This window comes from Girardinichthys multiradiatus, chromosome 7, assembly GCF_021462225.1.
Source record: "Girardinichthys multiradiatus isolate DD_20200921_A chromosome 7, DD_fGirMul_XY1, whole genome shotgun sequence".
Taxonomy (NCBI): Eukaryota; Metazoa; Chordata; class Actinopteri; order Cyprinodontiformes; family Goodeidae; genus Girardinichthys; species Girardinichthys multiradiatus.
The window spans coordinates 9,346,297-9,352,296 of NC_061800.1; positions in this window are offsets into that span (position 1 = coordinate 9,346,297).

Here is a 6,000-nt window from a genome sequence, read left to right on the forward strand (position 1 = left end):
AGGAACGTTTTGGTCCAATTTAATTTCTATATGGATATTTTCAATATGTCTTCTGGAAACTGGAAGTTAGTGGGCGGGGTTAAATGTCAGAGTAACCATATCACTGAATTTGTCTTGTATTTTGAGGGTCCGCAGTAAAGGTGCAAAAGCGTTCACTACTATTTGCGGGCTGACCACGTCGCTGTAGCAGTATAGGTGATAGAAACCAGCCTTTATATCTGCCGGAAATGGAGCCAGTGTTGGTTCACCTACATGAATCCATTCCCCTGGTTTCACACCCAGCATATAAGCAAGAGTGTTGAAGAAGCGTATTTCATACCAATCGCTTGCTTGAAACGCAAATCTCTTTTGAACTCTGCTGAATTTCATGTGGATATCCGAGTTTATTTTTTTGAAAAACATTTCCATCTCTGTCTCGAGTTGAATAACGCTGTTATAGTAGCCTCTTCTAATCTTCTGCGTATGGATCTCCACATCACCAAAATTCCTCCATTCAAAGTAGGCTACATAATCTAGTAAATTATGCCATGAATGGGGATGTGAAATCTCTACTAATGCAACCAGCCATTGGCCTTCTAAATCAATATGTTGAGCTAAATTTACACGGGAACTTGAGCAGGTATTATTTTTAAACACTTCCATGCTAGCATTAGAGGGAAGGGTAATGGAAAAACCGCCATCCTCTGCCTTGCTGTCCATGATGCTGTATGAATCGTAAGGTCTTAGCACATACCTATTTTATACATTTCGTAGCTCATCAAACTTGATCCAACTGTTGAATTTCTCAGGCCAATTTTTCCAGTGTACAAAAGCCTGTTTGACACCCTTGACGGTGCGTCAATTTAATATTTTCTTCACTTGATACATCTTGTCTTTAAATATTTTTACTTTTTGAAGATCCTCAGCATAAAAAGAACCCTCGATACGTTCTCCAACAAAATCTTTGAGTTTCTATACAGGAGGAGATCGGGGTATCAGCTCATAAACTGTAAACACCTCATCCGTAAAACTCTGTATTTTTTGTCAAACACTCCACGTACCTTGGATATTCTGACAAGATCCCCCTGTTTAAACATTGTCACTGAGGCCCTGCAATATCTGTTGGAAGTAACACCATACAGATTCTGAAACACTTGAAAGGCATTTTCTGAGGTCACTTCCATAGGGCTCATTTTAATGCTGGTGTGGTAGCTGTGGTTGTAGCTTCTAGCTAAATTTTGCAGGACATCAATGTACCGCCGAGTGTTGTTAGCAGTAAAATATCTCCACATCCTTGTTTTTAACGTACAGCTAAACCTCTCAACCACGGAGGCTTTGGCTTCACTTGCTGTGGCAAAATGTTCAATACCGTGTTTCTCCATTAGAAGCTTAAATTTCTTGTTAAAAAATTCTTTACCTGCATCAGTCTGAAGTTTTTTAGGGACCTGACTCTCTTTAAAAACTTATTCAAAAGCCTTTAGCACCTCTGCAGCAGTTTTCCTCTTCAAAACACGTACATACGCCCTCTTTCAAAAGATTGTAACCGACATTTTCCTTGGCCAGAGCTTGCATGTCACAGAGATCAGCTTGGAACTGTCTCAATGGTCTGGTGACAAAAACTCTGTTTCTCGGGAACTTTATTCTTGCAGGTTTATGTAACATATAGGTAAGAAATCTTTATCTTTTTCCACCGCTACCTTCTTCTCCGTTTCATCTTGCAAAACCCTCCTGTGGCTCAGTAGGAAGAGTAGTTGTCTTGCAATCAGAAGGTTGTGGGGTTGATTCCAGCTTCCTCCTGCCTTATGTCGATGTGCCCCTGGGCAAGGCACTTGACCTCAATATCGGTGTGTGAGCGTTAGTGAGTGTGATTGGGTTAATGTGCCTCTAGTGTAAAGCACTTTGAGCGGTCTGTATGACTGGAAAAGCACTATATACAAGTTCAGTCCATTTACCATTTCTATACCCCCTAAACTTCCCGGATTTGATGGGTTGTAATATACATTCTTCATCATCCTTCTTTCAGACATCCCAGTCTTATGCTCACTCTGATGACTACTTGTTAATGAAAACAATAAAACAACACCTGAGGGTATATTTATACTTCTTTTTTATTTTTACCCGTATTTAATAGAGAAACAGAAAAAACACATTCAGATAATAAAGATCAATTCAAACATTGCAATCTTTTTAAAAAAACAAAACAAAACACTGGTATATATGTATACCAGTAGAAAGCCGAGAGAGAATACAGAAAAGAAAAAACAAGTCATCAAACAACTGAGATCAGATTGTAGCATTCTGAAGCAGAGTTAAGCTGCTTGAGACAGCAATTACCGCTCATCTTATTGTACATATCCGTGATTGCTATGGAAGCCTTTTACCGATTTCAGTTCATATAAAACCGTCTCTGCAATTGTTTTCACTCTGAAGTCATCTGCTTGTATGCGTCGAAAAGACCAGCGGCCATTTGCTGTGGTTTTTGACCCCCACACAGCACTAAAGAGATGTTCTCTCACAGCTATTTCAACATCTCATCCTTTTCGCTGGTTGAGGAGAGCTTTCATCCATCATGCACCAGGGTGAGTTACAACAACGACAAACCCTGGTTCACAGCCAAACTCAGAAGGTTAAGACTGGATAAGGAAGAGGCCTTCAGGAGTGGGGACAAAGACATATACAGAGAGGCCAAGTACAAGTTTGGCAAAGCAGTGAAAGAGGCCAAACGACTGTACTCTGAGAAGCTCCAAAACCAGTTCTCAGCCAACAACTCTGCGTCTGTCTGGAAAGGGCTCAGGCAGATCACCAACGACAAGCCGAAAGCCCCCCACTCCATAAACGACCGACGCCTCGCCAACGGCCTGAACGAGTTCTACTGCCGCTTTGAAAGACAAAGGACAGTCCTGCAACCATCACCCATGACACCCCCCAACACCTGCAGCCACAATCCACCACCCCCACCACCCCAACCTCAAGAGGGGCCTTGACACCTCCAACCCCCACCCTGAAGTTCCCCCCCACCAGCCCCCTACCCTCGCCGGGGTTGGCTCTTTCGATCCAGGAGAGGGACGTCAACAAACTCTTCAGGAGACAGAACCCCCGGAAAGCTGCTGCACCGGATTCTGTCTCACCAGCCAGCCTGAAGCACTGCGCTGATCAGCTGTCTCCAGTCTTCACAGACATTTTTAACACCTCACTGGAGACATGTCATGTGCCAGCCTGCTTCAAGTCCTCCACCATCGTCCCTGTTCCCAAGAAGCCAAGGACCACAGGGCTTAATGACTTCAGACCCGTTGCCCTGACCTCCATGGTGATTAAGTCATTTGAGCGCCTTGTGCTCTCACATCTAAAAGACATCACCAACCCCCTCCTGGACACCCTGCAGTTTGCCTACAGAGCCAACAGGTCTGTAGACGATGCAGTCAACATAGCCCTTCACTTCATCCTCCGGCACCTGGACTCCACAGGAACCTACGCCAGGATGCTGTTTGTGGATTTCAGCTCTGCCTTCAACACCATCGTCCCAGCTCTGCTCCAGGAGAAGCTCTCCCAGCTGAGTGTGCCCGACTCCACCTGTAGGTGGATCACTGACTTCCTGTCTGACAGGAAGCAGCGCGAGATGCTGGGGAAGCACGTCTCTGACTCCCTGACCATCAGCACCGGTTCCCCCCAAGGCTGTGTTCTCTCTCCTCTGCTCTTCTACCTGTACACCAACAGCTGCACCTCCAGTCACCAGTCTGTCAAGCTTCTGAAGTTTGCGGAAGACACCACTCTGAACGGACTCATCTCTGATGGTGACGAGTCCGCGTACAGGTGGGAGGTGGACCATCTGTTGGACTGGTGCAGCCAGAACAACCTTGAGCTCAACGCTCTAAAGACAGTGGAGATGGTTGTGGACTTCAGGCAGAACCCAGCCCCACCTGCCCCCATCACCCTCTGTGACTCCACAATTGACACTGTGGAATCTTTACGCTTCCTGGGAACCATCATCTCCCAGGATCTCAAGTGGGAGCCAAACATCAGCTCCCTCATCAAGAAAGCTCAGCAGAGGATGTTCTTCCTGTGGCAGCTGAAGAAATTCAACCTGCCAAAGACTATGATGGTGCACTTCTGCACAGCCATCATTGAGTCCATCCTCACCTCCTCCATCACCATCTGGTACGCCGCTGCTACAGCCAAGGATAAGGGCAGGCTGCAGCGTGTCATTCGCTGCTGAGAAGGTGATTGGCTGTAGTCTACTGTCGCTCCAGGAACTGTACACCTCCAGGACCCTGAAGCGGGCAGGGAAGATTCTGGCTGATTCCTCCCACCCCGGTCACACACTCTTTGAAACTCTCCTCTCTGGCAGGAGGCTGCGGTCCATCAGGACCAAAACCTCACGCCGCAAGAACAGTTTTTTCCCATCTGCCACCAGCCTTGTTAACAAAGCCTGGAAACCACCCTGACACTCTCCCTTTCCCCCACACCCCCCCCCCCCTTTTTTTTACTGACAAGACACTTGTAACTTGCAACTCTATGCGTTACATTAACGCTCAGCTTGGACTCCTGCTTTACTTGCACTGACATACTTGCACAATGATCACCTGCACTGTTGTACCGCTCTGGCATCCTATACTGCTCTACATTTACTCTCACTCACTTAAAACTGTGCACATATATTTATATTATATTGTAGATATGTTTATACTGAGGCTGCACGGTGGCACAGTTGGTAGCACTGTTGCCTTGCAGCAAGAAGGTCCTGGGTTTGATTCCCGACCGGGGGTCTTTCTGCATGGAGTTTGCATGTTCTCCCCATGCATGCGTGGGTTCTCACCGGGTACTCCGGCTTCCTCCCACAGTCCAAAGACATGCCTGTTAGGTTAATTGGTCACTCTAAATTGACCATGACCAAAATAGGTGTATGAATGAGTGTGTGCATGGTTGTTTGTGTGTTGCCCTGCGATGGACTGGCGACCTGTCTAGGGTGTACCCTGCCTCTCGCCCATAGACTGCTGGAGATAGGCACCAGCTCCCCCGCGACCCACTATGGAATAAGCGGTAGAAAATGACTGACTGACTGACTGTTTATACTGTTTAATTTGTATTGTATTGCACCGACTACGCCAAAACAAATTCCTTGTATGTCCAAAAACGTACTTGGCAGTAAAGCTTTTCTGATTATGATTCTGATTGATCCAATTGATACAGGCAGAGCTCTCCTATTTCGTACATGAAAATATATCCCCAGCTACCACTCAGGCCATATGGTTCCAAATACCACTCTTCCTGCAGAATGTCGAACGGAGGCCTTTGTATCTTGCATAGGTAATATGTTGATTTCTTCGGGGCATCCAATTCACGGCGTGTATGCCTGTAGACAGTTAATGGCGTTTCACACAGAAGAGACGTACGTCTTAGCTGACCTGAAGCCTCTTTTTCATCCATTGTTGTTGGTGAAGATGGATCATCATCTGCAGGGTATGTTACGATAGGAATTCCGATAGGTATCTCAGATGAGGAAGTACAGGGGTAGGACAATGAAACTGAAACACCTGGTTGTAGAACACAATAATTTATTAGTATGGTGTAGGGCCTCCTTTTGTGGCCAGTACAGCATCAATTCGTCTTGGGAATGACATATACAAGTCCTGCACAGTGGTCAGAAGGATTTTAAGCCATTCTTCTTGCAGGATAGTGGCCAGGTCACTACTTGATACTGGTAGAGGAAAACGTTTCCTGACTCGCTCCTCCAAAACACCCCAAATTGGCTCAATAATATTTAGATCTGGTGACTGTGCAGGCCATGGGAGATGTTCAACTTCACTTTCATGTTCATCAAACCAATCTTTCACCAGTCTTGCTGTGTGTATTGGTGCATTGTTATCCTGATACACGGCACCGCCTTCAGGATACAATGTTTGAACCATTGGATGCACATGGTCCTCAAGAATGGTTCGGTAGTCCTTGGCAGTGACGTCTATCTAGCACAAATATTGGGCCAAGGGAATGCCATGATATGGCACCCCAAACAATCACTGATCC